Here is a 23,721-nt window from a genome sequence, read left to right as displayed (position 1 = left end):
TAGTGTATGATTATTAAATACATGTTTAATGTATGAATATTAAATACTTGTTTAGTGTATAAATATTAAATACATGTTTCGTGTACGAATATTAAATACATGTTTAGTGTATAAATATTAAATACATGTTTAATGTATGAATATTAAATACATGTTTAGTGTATGAATATTAAATACATTTTTAATGTATGAATATTAAATATATGTTTAGTGTATGAATATTAAATACATGTTTCGTGAATAAATATTAAATACATGTTAAGTGTATGAATATTAAATACATATTTAGTGTATGAACTTTAAATACATGATTAGTGTATTAATATTAAATACATGATTAGTGTATAACTATTAAATACATGTTCAGTGTATAAATATTAAATACATGTTTAGTGTAATAATATTAAATATATGTTTAGTTTATTAAAATTAAATACATGTTTTTATAATTAATATTGAATACATGTTTAGTGTATAAATATTAAATACATGTTTAGTGTATGAATATTAAATGCATGTTTAGTGTATAATATTAAATACATGTTTAGTGTATGAATATTCAATTTATGTTTACTGTATGAATATTAAATACATGTTTAGTGTATGAATATTAAATACACGTTTAGTTTATAAATATTAAATACATGTTTAGTGGATATATAATAAATACATTTTAGTGTATTAATATTAAATACATGTTTAGTGTATGAATATTAAATACATGTTTAGTGTATAAATATTAAATACATGTTTAGTGTATAATATTAATTACATGTTTAGTGTATGAATATTAAATACATGTTTAGTGTATAAATATTAAATACATGTTTAGTGTATGAATATTAAATACATGTTTAATGTATGAATATTAAATACATGTTTCGTGTATAAATATTAAATACATGTTTAGTGTATAAATATTAAATACATGTTTAGTGTATAAATATTAAATACATGTTTAGTGTATTAATATTAAATACATGCTTAGTGTATGAATATTAATTTAATGTTTAATGTATGAATATTAAATACATGTTTAGTGTATGAATATTAAATACATTTTCAATGTATGAATATTAAATACATGTTTAGTGTATAAATATTAAATACATGTTTCGTGTATAAATATTAAATACATGTTAAGTGTATGAATATTAAATACATGATTAGTGTATTAATATTAAATACATGATTAGTGTATAAATATTAAATACATGTTTAGTGTATTAATATTAAATACATGTTTAGTGTATTAATATTAAATGCATGTTTAGTGTATAAATAATAACTACATGTTTAGTGTATGAATATTAAATACATGTTTAATGTATAAATATTAAATACATGTTTAGTGTATTAATATTAAATACATGTTTTGTGTATTAATATTAAATACACTTTGGTGTATAAATATTAAATACACGTTTAGTGTAAAAATATTAAATACATGTTTAGTGTATTAATATTAAATATATGATTAGTTTATTAAAATTAAATACATGTTTTTGTATTAATATTATATACATATTAAGTGTAAGAATAATAACTACATGTTTATTGAATGAATATTAAATAAATGTTTAGTGTATGAATATTTAATACATGTTTAGTGTATTAATATTAAATATATGTTTAGTTTATTAAAATTAAATACATGTTTTTGTATTAATATTAAATACATGTTTAGTGTATTAATATTAAATATGTGTTTAGTTTATTAAAATTAAATACATGTTTTTGTACTAATATTAAATACATGTTTAGTGTATAAATATTAAATACATGTTTAGTGTATTAATATTAAATACATGTTTAGTGTATAAATATAAGTGTATGAGAAACCAAACTTATGTAAAAAAAAATAAAACAAACAAAAAGAAAGGAAAAAGAGAGATAGAGAGACAGAGAGGACCGGACTTATTAAGAGGGAACGTGCGCCCTGCTGTGGACTTCTGCCGCAACTGCACGCATAAAGAAATTCATTATTTCCAAGTGTGCCTTATTTAGAGGATAATAAATACATGTTTACTGTATGAATATTAAATATATGATTAGTATATGATTAAATATACGTTTAGTATATGATTATTAAATATATGATTAGTATATGATTAAATATACGTTTAGTATATGATTATTAAATACATGTTCAGTGTATTAATATTAAATACATGTTTAGTGTATGAATATTAAATACATGTTTAGTGTATGAATATTAAATACATGTTTAGTATATGATTATTAAATACATGTTCAGTGTATTAATATTAAATACATGTTTAGTGTATGAATATTAAATACATATTTAGTGTATAAATATTAAATACATGTTTAGTGTATAAATATTAAATACATGTTTAGTGTATGAATATTAAATACATGTTTAGTGTATAAATATTAAATACATGTTTAGTGTATGAATATTAAATACATGTTTAATGTATGAATATTAAATACATGTTTAGTGTATAAATATTAAATACATGTTTAATGTATGAATATTAAATACATGTTTAGTGTGTGAATATTGAATACATTTTTAATGTATGAATATTAAATACATATTTAGTGTATGAATATTAAATACATGTTAAATGTATGAATATTAAATACATATTTAGTGTATGAATATTAAATACATGATTAGTGTATTAATATTAAATACATGATTAGTGTATTAATATTAAATACATGTTTAGTGTATTAATATTAAATACATGTTTAGTGTATAAATAATAACTAATTGTTTAGTGTATAAATATTAAATACATGTTTAGTGTATTAATATTAAATATATGTTTAGTTTATTAAAAATTAAATGCATGTTTAGTGTATGAATATTAAATACATGTTTAGTGTATAAATGTTAAATACATGTTTAGTTTATGAATATTAAATACATGTTTAGTGTATCAATATTAAATATATATTTAGTTTATTAAAATTAAATACATGTTTTTGTATTAAAATTAAATACATGTTTAGTTTATTAATATTAAATACATGTTTACTGTATTAATATTAAATACATGTTTAGTGTATAAATAATAACTACATATTTAGTGTATGAATATTAAATACATGTTTTGTATTAATATTAAATACATGTTTAGTGTATTAATATTAAATATATGTTTAGTTTATTAAAATTAAATACATGTTTTTGTACTAATATTAAATAAATGTTTAGTGTATAAATATTAAATACATGTTTAGTGTATTAATATTAAATACACTTTTAGTGTATAAATATTAAATACACGTTTGGTGTAAAAATATTAAATACATGTTTAGTGTATTAATATTAAATATATGATTAGTTTATTAAAATTAAATACATGTTTTTGTATTAATATTAAATACATATTAAGTGTAAGAATAATAACTACATGTTTATTGAATACATTTTAAATAAATGTTTAGTGTATGAATATTTAATACATGTTTAGTGTATTAATATTAAATATATGTTTAGTTTATTAAAATTAAATACATAATTTTGTATTAATATTAAATAAATGTTTAGTGTATTAATATTAAATATATGTTTAGTTTATTCAAATTAAATACATGTTTTTGTACTAATATTAAATACATGTTTAGTGTATTAATATTAAATACATGTTTAGTGTATTAATATTAAATACATGTTTAGTGTATAAATATAAGTGTATGAGAAACCAAACTTATGTAAAAAAAAATAAAAGAAACAAAAAAAAGGAAAAAGAGAGAGAGAGAGACGGAGAGGACCGGACTTATTAAGAGGGAACGTGCGCCCTCCTGTGGAGTTTTGCCGCAACTGCACACATAAAGAAATTCATTATTTCCAAGTGTGCCTTATTTAGAGGATAATAAATACATGTTTACTGTATGAATATTAAATATATGATTAGTATATGATTACATATACGTTTAGTATATGATTATTAAATACATGTTCAGTGTATTAATATTAAATACATGTTTAGTGTATGAATATTAAATACATGTTTAGTGTATAAATATTAAATACATGTTTAGTGTATGAATATTAAATACATGTTTAATGTATGAATATTAAATACATGTTTAGTGTATAAATATTAAATACATGTTTCGTGTACGAATATTAAATACATGTTTAGTGTATAAATATTAAATACATGTTTAATGTATGAATATTAAATACATGTTTAGTGTATGAATATTAAATACATTTTTAATGTATGAATATTAAATACATATTTAGTGTATAAATATTAAATACATGTTAAGTGTATAAATATTAAATACATATTTAGTGTATAAATATTAAATACATGTTTAGTGTATTAATATTAAATATATGTTTAGTGTATTAATATTAAATACATGTTTAGTGTATAAATAATAACTAAATGTTTGGTGTATGAATATTAAATACATGTTTAGTGTAATACTATTAAATATATGTTTAGTTTATTAAAATTAAATACATGTTTTTGTATTAATATTAAATACATGTTTAGTGTATAAATGTTAAAAACATGTTTAGTGTATTAATATTAAATACATGTTTAGTGTATTAATATTAAATACATGTTTAGTGTATAAATAATAACTACATGTTTAGTGTATGAATATTAAATACATGTTTAGTGTATAAATGTTAAATACATTTTTAGTTTATGAATATTAAATACATGTTTAGTGTATTAATATTAAATATATATTTAGTTTATTACAATTAAATACATGTTTTTGTATTAATATTAAATACATGTTTAGTGTAGGAATATTAAATACATGTTTAGTGTATGAATATTAAATACATGTTTAGTGTAAAAATATTAAATACATGTTTAGTGTATTAATATTAAATACATGTTTAGTGTATTAATATTAAATATATATTTAGTTTATGAATATTAAATACATGTTTAGTGGATATATAATAAATACATATTTAGTGTATTAATATTAAATACATGTTTAGTGTATAAATATTAAATACATGTTTAGTGTATGAATAATAACTACATGTTTAGTGTATTAATATTAAACACATGTTTAGTGTATGAATATTAAATACACTTTTAGTGTATGAATATTAAATACACGTTTAGTGTAAAAATATTAAATACATGTTTAGTGTATTAATATTAAATATATATTTAGTTTATTAAAATTAAATACATGTTTTTGTATTAATATTAAATACATGTTTAGTGTATAAATATTTAATACATGTTTACTGTATTAATATTAAATACATGTTTAGTGTATAAATAATAACTACATGTTTAGTGTATGAATATTAAATACATGTTTAGTGTATAAATATTAAATACATGTTTAGTGTATTAATATTAAATATATGTTTAGTTTATTAAAATTAAATACATGTTTTTGTATTAATATTAAATACATATTAAGTGTAAGAATAATAAGTACATGTTTATTGAATGAATATTAAATACATGTTTAGTGTTTGAATATTGAATACATGTTTAGTGTATGAATAATAACTACATGTTTAGTGTAATAATATTAAATATATGTTTAGTTTATTAAAATTAAATACATGTTTTTGTATTAATATTAAATACATGTTTAGTGTATAAATGTTAAATACATGTTTAGTGTATTAATATTAAATACATGTTTAGTGTATTAATATTAAATACATGTTTAGTGTATGAATATTAAATACATGTTTAGTGTATAAATATTAAATACATGTTTAGTGTATGAATATTAAATAAATGTTTAATGTATGAATATTAAATACATGTTTAGTGTATAAATTTTAAATACATGTTTCGTGTACGAATATTAAATACATGTTTAGTGTATAAATATTAAATACATGTTTAATGTATGAATATTAAATACATGTTTAGTGTATGAATATTAAATACATGTTTTGTGTATAAATGTTAAATACATGTTTAGTTTATGAATATTAAATACATGTTTAATTTATTAATATTAAATATATATTTAGTTTATTACAATTAAATACATGTTTTTGTATGAATATTAAATACATGTTTAGTGTATGAATATTAAATACACTTTTAGTGTATGAATATTAAATACATGTTTAGTGTATTAATATTAAATATATATTTAGTTTATTAAAATTAAATACATGTTTTTGTATTAATATTAAATACATGTTTAGTGTATAAATATTTAATACATGTTTACTGTATTAATATTAAATACATGTTTAGTGTATAAATAATAACTACATGTTTAGTGTATGAATATTAAATACATGTTTAGTGTATAAATATTAAATACATGTTTAGTGTATTAATATTAAATATATGTTTAGTTTATTAAAATTAAATACATGTTTTTGTATTAATATTAAATACATATTAAGTGTAAGAATAATAACTACATGTTTATTGAATGAATATTAAATACATGTTTAGTGTATAAATATTTAATACATGTTTAGTGTATTAATATTAAATATATGTTTAGTTTATTAAAATTAAATACATGTTTTTGTATTAATATTAAATACATATTAAGTGTAAGAATAATAACTACATGTTTATTGAATGAATATTTAATACATGTTTACTGTATTAATATTAAATACATGTTTAGTCTATGAATAATAACTACATGTTTAGTGTATGAATATTAAATACATGTTTAGTGTATAAATATTAAATACATGTTTAGTGTATTAATATTAAATATATGTTTAGTTTATTAAAAATTAAATACATGTTTAGTGTATGAATATTAAATACATGTTTAGTGTATAAATGTTAAATACATGTTTAGTTTATGAATATTAAATACATGTTTAGTGTATTAATATTAAATATATATTCAGTTTATTAAAATTAAATACATGTTTTTGTCTTAATATTAAATACATGTTTAGTGTATTAATATTAAATACATGTTTACTGTATTAATATTAAATACATGTTTAGTGTATAAATAATAACTACATGTTTAGTGTATGAATATTAAATACATGTTTAGTGTATAAATATTAAATACATGTTTAGTGTATTAATATTAAATATATGTTTAGTTTATTAAATTTAAATACATGTTTTTGTATAAATATTAAATACATGTTTAGTGTATGAATATTAAATACATGTTTAGTGTATAAATATTAAATACATGTTTAGTGTATAAATATTAAATACATGTTTAGTGTATAAATATTAAATACATGTTTAATGTGTGAATATTAAATACATGTTTAGTGTATGAATATTAAATACATTTTAATGTATGAATATTAAATACATGTTTAGTGTATTAATATTAAATATATGTTTAGTTTATTAAACTTAAATACATGTTTTGTATTAATATTAAATACATGTTTAATTTATGAATATTAAATACAAGTTTAGTGTATGAATATTAAATACATGTTTAGTTTATGAATATTAAATACATGTTTAGTGGATATATAATAAATACATATTTAGTGTATTAATATTAAATACATGTTTAGTGTATAAATATTAAATACATGTTTAGTGTATAAATATTAAATACATTTTTAATGTATGAATATTAAATACATGTTTAGTGTATAAATATTAAATACATGTTTCGTGAATAAATATTAAATACATGTTAAGTGTATGAATATTAAATACATATTTAGTGTATGAATATTAAATACATGATTAGTGTATTAATATTAGTGTATAACTATTTAATACATGTTCAGTGTAATAATATTAAATGTATGTTTAGTTTATTAAAATTAAATACATGTTTTTGTATTAATATTAAATACATGTTTAGTGTATAAATATTAAATACATGTTTAGTGTATGAATATTAAATGCATGTTTAGTGTATAATATTAAATACATGTTTAGTGTATGAATATAAAATACATGTTTACTGTATAAATATTAAATACATGTTTAGTGTATTAATATTAAATATATGTTTAGTTTATTCAACTTAAATACATGTTTTGTATTAATATTAAATACATGTTTAGTGTATGAATATTAAATACACGTTTAGTGTATGAATATTAAATACATGTTTAGTTTATGAATATTAAATACATGTTTAGTGGATATATAATAAATACATATTTAGTGTATTAATATTAAATACATGTTTAGTGTATGAATATTAAATACATGTTTAGTGTATAAATGTTAAATACATGTTTAGTTTATGAATATTAAATACATGTTTAGTGTATAAATATTAAATACATGTTTAGTGTATTAATATTAAATACATGTTTAGTGTATGAATATTAAATAAATGTTTAGTGTATAAATATTAAATACATGTTTAGTGTATTAATATTAAATACATGTTTAGTGTATTAATATTAAATACACTTTTAGTGTATAAATATTAAATACACGTTTAGTGTAAAAATATTAAATACATGTTTAGTGTATTAATATTAAATATATGATTAGTTTATTAAAATTAAATACATGTTTTTGTATTAATATCAAATACATATTAAGTGTAAGAATAATAACTGCATGTTTATTGAATGTATATTAAATAAATGTTTAGTGTATGAATATTTAATACATGTTTAGTGTATTAATATTAAATATATGTTTAGTTTATTAAAATTAAATACATGTTTTTGTATTAATATTAAATACATGTTTAGTGTATTAATATTAAATATATGTTTAGTTTATTAAAATTAAATACATGTTTTTGTACTAATATTAAATACATGTTTAGTGTATAAATATTAAATACATGTTTAGTGTATTAATATTAAATACATGTTTAGTGTATAAATATAAGTGTATGAGAAACCAAACTTATGTAAAAAAAAATAAAAGAAACAAAAAAAAAGGAAAAAGAGAGATAGAGAGACGGAGAGGACCGGACTTATTAAGAGGGAACGTGCGCCCTCCTGTGGACTTCTGCCGCAACTGCACGCATAAAGAAATTCATTATTTCCAAGTGTGCCTTATTTAGAGGATAATAAATACATGTTTACTGTATGAATATTAAATATATGATTAGTATATGATTACATATACGTTTAGTATATGATTATTAAATACATGTTCAGTGTATTAATATTAAATAGATATTTAGTGTATTAATATTAAATACATGTTTAGTGTATAAATATTAAATACATGTTTAGTGTATAAATATTAGATACATGTTTAGTGTATGAATATTAAATACATGTTTAGTGTATAAATATTAAATACATGTTTAATGTATGAATATTAAATACATATTTAGTGTATGAATATTAAATACATGTTTAGTGTATAAATATTAAATACATGTTTAGTGTATGAATATTAAATACATATTTAGTGTATTAATATTAAATACATGTTTAGTGTATGAATATTAAATACATATTTAGTGTATAAATATTAAATACATGTTTAGTGTATAAATATTAGATACATGTTTAGTGTATGAATATTAAATACATGTTTAGTGTATAAATATTAAATTCATGTTTAGTGTATGAATATTAAATACATGTTTAATGTATGAATATTAAATACATATTTAGTGTATAAATATTAAATACATGTTTCGTGTACGAATATTAAATACATATTTTGTATTAATATTAGATACATATTAAGTGTAACAATAATAACTACATGTTTATTGAATTAATATTAAATACATTTTTAGTGTATGAGAAATAACTACATGTTTAGTGTATGAATATTAAATACATGTTTAGTGTATAAATATTAAATACATGTTTAGTGTATTAATATTAAATATATGTTTAGTTTATTAAAAATTAAATACTGTTTAGTGTATGAATATTAAATACAAGTTTAGTGTATAAATGTTAAATACATGTTTAGTTTATGAATATTAAATACATGTTTAGTGTATTAATATTAAATATATGTTTAGTTTATTAAAATTAAATACATATTTTTGTATAAATATTAAATACATGTTTAGTGTATGAATATTAAATACATGTTTAGTGTATGATTATTAAATACATGTTTAATGTATGAATATTAAATACATGTTTAGTGTATAAATATTAAATACATGTTTCGTGTACGAATATTAAATACATGTTTAGTGTATAAATATTAAATACATGTTTAATGTATGAATATTAAATACATGTTTAGTGTGTGAATATTAAGTACATGTTTAATGTATGAATATTAAATATATGTTTAGTGTATAAATATTAAATACATGTTTCGTGAATAAATATTAAATACATGTTAAGTGTATGAATATTAAATACATATTTAGTGTATGAATATTAAATACATGATTAGTGTATTAATATTAAATACATGATTAGTGTATAACTATTAAATACATGTTCAGTGTATAAATATTAAATACATGTTTAGTGTAATAATATTAAATATATGTTTAGTTTATTAAAATTAAATACATGTTTTTGTATTAATATTAAATACATGTTTAGTGTATAAATATTAAATACATGTTTAGTGTATGAATATTAAATGCATGTTTAGTGTATAATATTAAATACAAGTTTAGTGTATGAATATTCAATTTATGTTTAATGTATGAATATTAAATACATGTTTAGTGTATTAATATTAAATATATGTTTAGTTTATTAAACGTAAATACATGTTTTGTATTAATATTAAATACATGTTTAGTGTATGAATATTAAATACACGTTTAGTTTATGAATATTAAATACATGTTTAGTGGATATATAATAAATACATATTTAGTGTATTAATATTAAATACATGTTTAGTGTATAAATATTAAATACATGTTTAGTGTATAAATAATAACTACATGTTTAGTGTATTAATATTAAATACGTGTTTAGTGTATGAATATTAAATACATGTTTAGTGTATAAATATTAAATACATGTTTAGTGTATAAATATTAAATACATGTTTAGTGTAAAAATATTAAATAGATATTTAGTGTATTAATATTAAATATATGATTAGTTTATTAAAATTAAATACATGTTTTTGTATTAATATTAAATACATATTAAGTGTAAGAATAAAAACTGCATGTTTATTGAATGAATATTAAATAAATGTTTAGTGTATGAATATTTAATACATGTTTAGTGTATTAATATTAAACACATGTTTAGTTTATTAAAATTAAATACATGTTTTTGTATTAATATTAAATACATGTTTAGTGTATTAATATTAAATATATGTTTAGTTTATTAAAATTAAATACATGTTTTTGTACTATTATTAAATACATGTTTAGTGTATAAATATTAAATACATGTTTAATGTATTAATATTAAATACATGTTTAGTGTATAAATATAAGTGTATGAGAAACCAAACTTATGTAAAAAAAAATAAAAGAAACAAAAAAAAAAGGAAAAAGAGAGATAGAGAGACGGAGAGGACCGGACTTATTAAGAGGGAACGTGCGCCCTCCTGTGGACTTCTGCCGCAACTGCACGCATAAAGAAAATCATTATTTCCAAGTGTGCCTTATTTAGAGGATAATAAATACATGTTTACTGTATGAATATTAAATATATGATTAGTATATAATTACATATATGTTTGGTATATGATTATTAAATACATGTTCAGTGTATTAATATTAAATACATGTTTAGTGTATGAATATTAAATACATGTTCAGTGTATTAATATTAAATACATGTTTAGTGTATGAATATTAAATACATGTTTAGTGTATAAATATTAAATACATGTTTAGTGTATGAATATTAAATACATCTTTAATGTATGAATATTAAATACATGTTTAGTGTATGAATATTAAATACATATTTAGTGTATAAATATTAAATACATGTTTAGTGTATGAATATTAAATACATGTTTAGTGTATGAATATTAAATACATGTTTAGTGTATAAATATTAAATACATGTTTAGTGTATTAATATTAAATATATGTTTAGTTTATTAAAATTAAATACATGTTTTTGTATTAATATCAAATACATGTTTAGTGTATTAATATTAAATATATGTTTAGTTTATTAAAATTAAATACATGTTTTTGTACTAATATTAAATACATGTTTAGTGTATAAATATTAAATACATGTTTAGTGTATTAATATTAAATACATGTTTAGTGTATAAATATAAGTGTATGAGAAACCAAACTTATGTAAAAAAAAATAAAAGAAACAAAAAAAAAGGAAAAAGAGAGATAGAGAGACGGAGAGGACCGGACTTATTAAGAGGGAACGTGCGCCCTCCTGTGGACTTCTGCCGCAACTGCACGCATAAAGAAATTCATTATTTCCAAGTGTGCCTTATTTAGAGGATAATAAATACATGTTTACTGTATGAATATTAAATATATGATTAGTATATGATTACATATACGTTTAGTATATGATTATTAAATACATGTTCAGTGTATTTATATTAAATACATGTTTAGTGTATGAATATTAAATACATATTTAGTGTATTAATATTAAATACATGTTTAGTGTATGAATATTAAATACATATTTAGTGTATTAATATTAAATACATGTTTAGTGTATGAATATTAAATACACTTTTAGTGTATGAATATTAAATACATGTTTAGTGTATTAATATTAAATATATATTTAGTTTATTAAAATTAAATACATGTTTTTGTATTAATATTAAATACATGTTTAGTGTATAAATATTTAATACATGTTTACTGTATTAATATTAAATACATGTTTAGTGTATAAATAATAACTACATGTTTAGTGTATGAATATTAAATACATGTTTAGTGTATAAATATTAAATACATGTTTAGTGTATTAATATTAAATATATGTTTAGTTTATTAAAATTAAATACATGTTTTTGTATTAATATTAAATACATATTAAGTGTAAGAATAATAACTACATGTTTATTGAATGAATATTAAATACATGTTTAGTGTATAAATATTTAATACATGTTTAGTGTATTAATATTAAATATATGTTTAGTTTATTAAAATTAAATACATGTTTTTGTATTAATATTAAATACATATTAAGTGTAAGAATAATAACTACATGTTTATTGAATGAATATTTAATACATGTTTACTGTATTAATATTAAATACATGTTTAGTCTATGAATAATAACTACATGTTTAGTGTATGAATATTAAATACATGTTTAGTGTATAAATATTAAATACATGTTTAGTGTATTAATATTAAATATATGTTTAGTTTATTAAAAATTAAATACATGTTTAGTGTATGAATATTAAATACATGTTTAGTGTATAAATGTTAAATACATGTTTAGTTTATGAATATTAAATACATGTTTAGTGTATTAATATTAAATATATATTCAGTTTATTAAAATTAAATACATGTTTTTGTCTTAATATTAAATACATGTTTAGTGTATTAATATTAAATACATGTTTACTGTATTAATATTAAATACATGTTTAGTGTATAAATAATAACTACATGTTTAGTGTATGAATATTAAATACATGTTTAGTGTATAAATATTAAATACATGTTTAGTGTATTAATATTAAATATATGTTTAGTTTATTAAATTTAAATACATGTTTTTGTATAAATATTAAATACATGTTTAGTGTATGAATATTAAATACATGTTTAGTGTATAAATATTAAATACATGTTTAGTGTATAAATATTAAATACATGTTTAGTGTATAAATATTAAATACATGTTTAATGTGTGAATATTAAATACATGTTTAGTGTATGAATATTAAATACATTTTAATGTATGAATATTAAATACATGTTTAGTGTATTAATATTAAATACATGTTTAGTGTATAAATATTAAATACATGTTTAGTGTATTAATATTAAATATATGTTTAGTTTATTAAAATTAAATACATGTTTTTGTATTAATATTAAATACATGTTTAGTGTATTAATATTAAATATATGTTTAGTTTATTAAAATTAAATACATGTTTTTGTACTAATATTAAATACATGTTTAGTGTATGAATATTAAATACATGTTTAGTGTATGAATATTAAATACATGTTTAGTGTATAAATATTAAATACATGTTTAGTGTATTAATATTAAATATATGTTTAGTTTATTAAAATTAAATACATGTTTTTGTATTAATATTAAATACATGTTTAGTGTATTAATATTAAATATATGTTTAGTTTATTAAAATTAAATACATGTTTTTGTACTAATATTAAATACATGTTTAGTGTATAAATATTAAATACATGTTTAGTGTATTAATATTAAATACATGTTTAGTGTATAAATATAAGTGTATGAGAAACCAAACTTATGTAAAAAAAAATAAAAGAAACAAAAAAAAAGGAAAAAGAGAGATAGAGAGACGGAGAGGACCGGACTTATTAAGAGGGAACGTGCGCCCTCCTGTGGACTTCTGCCGCAACTGCACGCATAAAGAAATTCATTATTTCCAAGTGTGCCTTATTTAGAGGATAATAAATACATGTTTACTGTATGAATATTAAATATATGATTAGTATATGATTACATATACGTTTAGTATATGATTATTAAATACATGTTCAGTGTATTTATATTAAATACATGTTTAGTGTATGAATATTAAATACATATTTAGTGTATTAATATTAAATACATGTTTAGTGTATGAATATTAAATACATATTTAGTGTATTAATATTAAATACATGTTTAGTGTATGAATATTAAATACACTTTTAGTGTATGAATATTAAATACATGTTTAGTGTATTAATATTAAATATATATTTAGTTTATTAAAATTAAATACATGTTTTTGTATTAATATTAAATACATGTTTAGTGTATAAATATTTAATACATGTTTACTGTATTAATATTAAATACATGTTTAGTGTATAAATAATAACTACATGTTTAGTGTATGAATATTAAATACATGTTTAGTGTATAAATATTAAATACATGTTTAGTGTATTAATATTAAATATATGTTTAGTTTATTAAAATTAAATACATGTTTTTGTATTAATATTAAATACATATTAAGTGTAAGAATAATAACTACATGTTTATTGAATGAATATTAAATACATGTTTAGTGTATAAATATTTAATACATGTTTAGTGTATTAATATTAAATATATGTTTAGTTTATTAAAATTAAATACATGTTTTTGTATTAATATTAAATACATATTAAGTGTAAGAATAATAACTACATGTTTATTGAATGAATATTTAATACATGTTTACTGTATTAATATTAAATACATGTTTAGTCTATGAATAATAACTACATGTTTAGTGTATGAATATTAAATACATGTTTAGTGTATAAATATTAAATACATGTTTAGTGTATTAATATTAAATATATGTTTAGTTTATTAAAAATTAAATACATGTTTAGTGTATGAATATTAAATACATGTTTAGTGTATAAATGTTAAATACATGTTTAGTTTATGAATATTAAATACATGTTTAGTGTATTAATATTAAATATATATTCAGTTTATTAAAATTAAATACATGTTTTTGTCTTAATATTAAATACATGTTTAGTGTATTAATATTAAATACATGTTTACTGTATTAATATTAAATACATGTTTAGTGTATAAATAATAACTACATGTTTAGTGTATGAATATTAAATACATGTTTAGTGTATAAATATTAAATACATGTTTAGTGTATTAATATTAAATATATGTTTAGTTTATTAAATTTAAATACATGTTTTTGTATAAATATTAAATACATGTTTAGTGTATGAATATTAAATACATGTTTAGTGTATAAATATTAAATACATGTTTAGTGTATAAATATTAAATACATGTTTAGTGTATAAATATTAAATACATGTTTAATGTGTGAATATTAAATACATGTTTAGTGTATGAATATTAAATACATTTTAATGTATGAATATTAAATACATGTTTAGTGTATTAATATTAAATATATGTTTAGTTTATCAAACTTAAATACATGTTTTGTATTAATATTAAATACATGTTTAGTTTATGAATATTAAATACAAGTTTAGTGTATGAATATTAAATACATGTTTAGTTTATGAATATTAAATACATGTTTAGTGGATATATAATAAATACATATTTAGTGTATTAATATTAAATACATGTTTAGTGTATAAATATTAAATACATATTTAGTGTATTAATATTAAATACATGTTTAGTGTATAAATATTAAATACATTTTTAATGTATGAATATTAAATACATGTTTAGTGTATAAATATTAAATACATGTTTCGTGAATAAATATTAAATACATGTTAAGTGTATGAATATTAAATACATATTTAGTGTATGAATATTAAATACATGATTAGTGTATTAATATTAAATACATGATTAGTGTATAACTATTTAATACATGTTCAGTGTAATAATATTAAATGTATGTTTAGTTTATTAAAATTAAATACATGTTTTTGTATTAATATTAAATACATGTTTAGTGTATAAATATTAAATACATGTTTAGTGTATGAATATTAAATGCATGTTTAGTGTATAATATTAAATACATGTTTAGTGTATGAATATAAAATACATGTTTACTGTATAAATATTAAATACATGTTTAGTGTATTAATATTAAATATATGTTTAGTTTATTCAACTTAAATACATGTTTTGTATTAATATTAAATACATGTTTAGTGTATGAATATTAAATACACGTTTAGTGTATGAATATTAAATACATGTTTAGTTTATGAATATTAAATACATGTTTAGTGGATATATAATAAATACATATTTAGTGTATTAATATTAAATACATGTTTAGTGTATGAATATTAAATACATGTTTAGTGTATAAATGTTAAATACATGTTTAGTTTATGAATATTAAATACATGTTTAGTGTATAAATATTAAATACATGTTTAGTGTATTAATATTAAATACATGTTTAGTGTATGAATATTAAATAAATGTTTAGTGTATAAATATTAAATACATGTTTAGTGTATTAATATTAAATACATGTTTAGTGTATTAATATTTAATACACTTTTAGTGTATAAATATTAAATACACGTTAAGTGTAAAAATATTAAATACATGTTTAGTGTATTAATATTAAATATATGATTAGTTTATTAAAATTAAATACATGTTTTTGTATTAATATTAAATACATATTAAGTGTAAGAATAATAACTACATGTTTATTGAATGAATATTAAATAAATGTTTAGTGTATGAATATTTAATACATGTTTAGTGTATTAATATTAAATATATGTTTAGTTTATTAAAATTAAATACATGTTTTTGTATTAATATTAAATACATGTTTAGTGTATTAATATTAAATATATGTTTAGTTTATTAAAATTAAATACATGTTTTTGTACTAATATTAAATACATGTTTAGTGTATAAATATTAAATACATGTTTAGTGTATTAATATTAAATACATGTTTAGTGTATAAATATAAGTGTATGAGAAACCAAACTTATGTAAAAAAAAATAAAAGAAACAAAAAAAAAGGAAAAAGAGAGATAGAGAGACGGAGAGGACCGGACTTATTAAGAGGGAACGTGCGCCCTCCTGTGGACTTCTGCCGCAACTGCACGCATAAAGAAATTCATTATTTCCAAGTGTGCCTTATTTAGAGGATAATAAATACATGTTTACTGTATGAATATTAAATATATGATTAGTATATGATTACATATACGTTTAGTATATGATTATTAAATACATGTTCAGTGTATTAATATTAAATAGATATTTAGTGTATTAATATTAAATACATGTTTAGTGTATAAATATTAAATACATGTTTAGTGTATAAATATTAGATACATGTTTAGTGTATGAATATTAAATACATGTTTAGTGTATAAATATTAAATACATGTTTAATGTATGAATATTAAATACATATTTAGTGTATGAATATTAAATACATGTTTAGTGTATAAATATTAAATACATGTTTAGTGTATGAATATTAAATACATATTTAGTGTATTAATATTAAATACATGTTTAGTGTATGAATATTAAATACATATTTAGTGTATAAATATTAAATACATGTTTAGTGTATAAATATTAGATACATGTTTAGTGTATGAATATTAAATACATGTTTAGTGTATAAATATTAAATTCATGTTTAGTGTATGAATATTAAATACATGTTTAATGTATGAATATTAAATACATATTTAGTGTATAAATATTAAATACATGTTTCGTGTACGAATATTAAATACATATTTTGTATTAATATTAGATACATATTAAGTGTAACAATAATAACTACATGTTTATTGAATTAATATTAAATACATGTTTAGTGTATGAGAAATAACTACATGTTTAGTGTATGAATATTAAATACATGTTTAGTGTATAAATATTAAATACATGTTTAGTGTATTAATATTAAATATATGTTTAGTTTATTAAAAATTAAATACTGTTTAGTGTATGAATATTAAATACAAGTTTAGTGTATAAATGTTAAATACATGTTTAGTTTATGAATATTAAATACATGTTTAGTGTATTAATATTAAATATATGTTTAGTTTATTAAAATTAAATACATATTTTTGTATAAATATTAAATACATGTTTAGTGTATGAATATTAAATACATGTTTAGTGTATGATTATTAAATACATGTTTAATGTATGAATATTAAATACATGTTTAGTGTATAAATATTAAATACATGTTTCGTGTACGAATATTAAATACATGTTTAGTGTATAAATATTAAATACATGTTTAATGTATGAATATTAAATACATGTTTAGTGTGTGAATATTAAATACATGTTTAATGTATGAATATTAAATATATGTTTAGTGTATAAATATTAAATACATGTTTCGTGAATAAATATTAAATACATGTTAAGTGTATGAATATTAAATACATATTTAGTGTATGAATATTAAATACATGATTAGTGTATTAATATTAAATACATGATTAGTGTATAACTATTAAATACATGTTCAGTGTATAAATATTAAATACATGTTTAGTGTAATAATATTAAATATATGTTTAGTTTATTAAAATTAAATACATGTTTTTGTATTAATATTAAATACATGTTTAGTGTATAAATATTAAATACATGTTTAGTGTATGAATATTAAATGCATGTTTAGTGTATAATATTAAATACAAGTTTAGTGTATGAATATTCAATTTATGTTTAATGTATGAATATTAAATACATGTTTAGTGTATTAATATTAAATATATGTTTAGTTTATTAAACGTAAATACATGTTTTGTATTAATATTAAATACATGTTTAGTGTATGAATATTAAATACACGTTTAGTTTATGAATATTAAATACATGTTTAGTGGATATATAATAAATACATATTTAGTGTATTAATATTAAATACATGTTTAGTGTATAAATATTAAATACATGTTTAGTGTATAAATAATAACTACATGTTTAGTGTATTAATATTAAATACGTGTTTAGTGTATGAATATTAAATACATGTTTAGTGTATAAATATTAAATACATGTTTAGTGTATAAATATTAAATACATGTTTAGTGTAAAAATATTAAATAGATATTTAGTGTATTAATATTAAATATATGATTAGTTTATTAAAATTAAATACATGTTTTTGTATTAATATTAAATACATATTAAGTTTAAGAATAAAAACTGCATGTTTATTGAATGAATATTAAATAAATGTTTAGTGTATGAATATTTAATACATGTTTAGTGTATTAATATTAAACACATGTTTAGTTTATTAAAATTAAATACATGTTTTTGTATTAATATTAAATACATGTTTAGTGTATTAATATTAAATATATGTTTAGTTTATTAAAATTAAATACATGTTTTTGTACTATTATTAAATACATGTTTAGTGTATAAATATTAAATACATGTTTAATGTATTAATATTAAATACATGTTTAGTGTATAAATATAAGTGTATGAGAAACCAAACTTATGTAAAAAAAAATAAAAGAAACAAAAAAAAAAGGAAAAAGAGAGATAGAGAGACGGAGAGGACCGGACTTATTAAGAGGGAACGTGCGCCCTCCTGTGGACTTCTGCCGCAACTGCACGCATAAAGAAAATCATTATTTCCAAGTGTGCCTTATTTAGAGGATAATAAATACATGTTTACTGTATGAATATTAAATATATGATTAGTATATAATTACATATATGTTTGGTATATGATTATTAAATACATGTTCAGTGTATTAATATTAAATACATGTTTAGTGTATGAATATTAAATACATGTTCAGTGTATTAATATTAAATACATGTTTAGTGTATGAATATTAAATACATGTTTAGTGTATAAATATTAAATACATGTTTAGTGTATGAATATTAAATACATGTTTAATGTATGAATATTAAATACATGTTTAGTGTATGAATATTAAATACATATTTAGTGTATAAATATTAAATACATGTTTAGTGTATGAATATTAAATACATGTTTAGTGTATTAATATTAAATATATGTTTAGTTTATTAAAATTAAATACATGTTTTTGTATTAATATTAAATACATGTTTAGTGTATTAATATTAAATATATGTTTAGTTTATTAAAATTAAATACATGTTTTTGTACTAATATTAAATACATGTTTAGTGTATAAATATTAAATACATGTTTAGTGTATTAATATTAAATACATGTTTAGTGTATAAATATAAGTGTATGAGAAACCAAACTTATGTAAAAAAAAATGAAAGAAACAAAAAAAAAGGAAAAAGAGAGATAGAGAGACGGAGAGGACCGGACTTATTAAGAGGGAACGTGCGCCCTCCTGTGGACTTCTGCCGCAACTGCACGCATAAAGAAATTCATTATTTCCAAGTGTGCCTTATTTAGAGGATAATAAATACATGTTTACTGTATGAATATTAAATATATGATTAGTATATGATTACATATACGTTTAGTATATGATTATTAAATACATGTTCAGTGTATTTATATTAAATACATGTTTAGTGTATGAATATTAAATACATATTTAGTGTATTAATATTAAATACATGTTTAGTGTATGAATATTAAATACATATTTAGTGTATAAATATTAAATACATGTTTAGTGTATAAATATTAGATACATGTTTAGTGTATGAATATTAAATACATGTTTAGTGTATAAATATTAAATTCATGTTTAGTGTATGAATATTAAATACATGTTTAATGTATGAATATTAAATACATATTTAGTGTATAAATATTAAATACATGTTTCGTGTACGAATATTAAATACATATTTTGTATTAATATTAAATACATATTAAGTGTAACAATAATAACTACATGTTTATTGAATTAATATTAAATACATGTTTAGTGTATGAGAAATAACTACATGTTTAGTGTATGAATATTAAATACATGTTTAGTGTATAAATATTAAATACATGTTTAGTGTATTAATATTAAATATATGTTTAGTTTATTAAAAATTAAATACTGTTTAGTGTATGAATATTAAATACAAGTTTAGTGTATAAATGTTAAATACATGTTTAGTTTATGAATATTAAATACATGTTTAGTGTATTAATATTAAATATATGTTTAGTTTATTAAAATTAAATACATATTTTTGTATAAATATTAAATACATGTTTAGTGTATGAATATTAAATACATGTTTAGTGTATGATTATTAAATACATGTTTAATGTATGAATATTAAATACATGTTTAGTGTATAAATATTAAATACATGTTTCGTGTACGAATATTAAATACATGTTTAGTGTATAAATATTAAATACATGTTTAATGTATGAATATTAAATACATGTTTAGTGTGTGAATATTAAATGCATGTTTAATGTATGAATATTAAATATATGTTTAGTGTATAAATATTAAATACATGTTTCGTGAATAAATATTAAATACATGTTAAGTGTATGAATATTAAATACATATTTAGTGTATGAATATTAAATACATGATTAGTGTATTAATATTAAATACATGATTAGTGTATAACTATTAAATACATGTTCAGTGTATAAATATTAAATACATGTTTAGTGTAATAATATTAAATATATGTTTAGTTTATTAAAATTAAATACATGTTTTTGTATTAATATTAAATACATGTTTAGTGTATAAATATTAAATACATGTTTAGTGTATGAATATTAAATGCATGTTTAGTGTATAATATTAAATACAAGTTTAGTGTATGAATATTCAATTTATGTTTAATGTATGAATATTAAATACATGTTTAGTGTATTAATATTAAATATATGTTTAGTTTATTAAACGTAAATACATGTTTTGTATTAATATTAAATACATGTTTAGTGTATGAATATTAAATACACGTTTAGTTTATGAATATTAAATACATGTTTAGTGGATATATAATAAATACATATTTAGTGTATTAATATTAAATACATGTTTAGTGTATAAATATTAAATACATGTTTAGTGTATAAATAATAACTACATGTTTAGTGTATTAATATTAAATACGTGTTTAGTGTATGAATATTAAATACATGTTTAGTGTATAAATATTAAATACATGTTTAGTGTATAAATATTAAATACATGTTTAGTGTAAAAATATTAAATAGATATTTAGTGTATTAATATTAAATATATGATTAGTTTATTAAAATTAAATACATGTTTTTGTATTAATATTAAATACATATTAAGTGTAAGAATAAAAACTGCATGTTTATTGAATGAATATTATATAAATGTTTAGTGTATGAATATTTAATACATGTTTAGTGTATTAATATTAAACACATGTTTAGTTTATTAAAATTAAATACATGTTTTTGTATTAATATTAAATACATGTTTAGTGTATGAATATTAAATACATGTTTAATGTATGAATATTAAATACATGTTTAGTGTATGAATATTAAATACATATTTAGTGTATAAATATTAAATACATGTTTAGTGTATGAATAATAAATACATGTTTAGTGTATGAATATTAAATACATGTTTAGTGTATAAATATTAAATACATGTTTAGTGTATGAATATAAAATACATGTTTACTGTATAAATATTAAATACATGTTTAGTGTATTAATATTAAATATATGTTTAGTTTATTAAACTTAAATACATGTTTTGTATTAATATTAAATACATGTTTAGTGTATGAATATTAAATACACGTTTAGTGTATGAATATTAAATACATGTTTAGTTTATGAATATTAAATACATGTTTAGTGGATATATAATAAATACATATTTAGTGTATTAATATTAAATACATGTTTAGTGTATAAATATTAAATACATGTTTAGTGTATGAATATTAAATACATGTTTAGTGTATAAATAATAACTACATGTTTAGTGTAATAATATTAAATATATGTTTAGTTTATTAAAATTAAATACATGTTTTTGTATTAATATTAAATACATGTTTAGTGTATAAATGTTAAATACATGTTTAGTGTATTAATATTAAATACATGTTTAGTGTATTAATATTAAATACATGTTTAGTGTATGAATATTAAATACATGTTTAATGTATAAATATTAAATACATGTTTAGTGTATAAATGTTAAATACATGTTTAGTTTATGAATATTAAATACATGTTTAGTGTATTAATATTAAATATATATTTAGTTTATTACAATTAAATACATGTTTTTGTATTAATATTAAATACATGTTTAGTGTATGAATATTAAATA

This window comes from Nerophis ophidion, unplaced genomic scaffold (assembly GCF_033978795.1).
Source record: "Nerophis ophidion isolate RoL-2023_Sa unplaced genomic scaffold, RoL_Noph_v1.0 HiC_scaffold_39, whole genome shotgun sequence".
Taxonomy (NCBI): domain Eukaryota; kingdom Metazoa; phylum Chordata; class Actinopteri; order Syngnathiformes; family Syngnathidae; genus Nerophis; species Nerophis ophidion.
Note: the sequence above shows the minus strand (reverse complement) of the source record.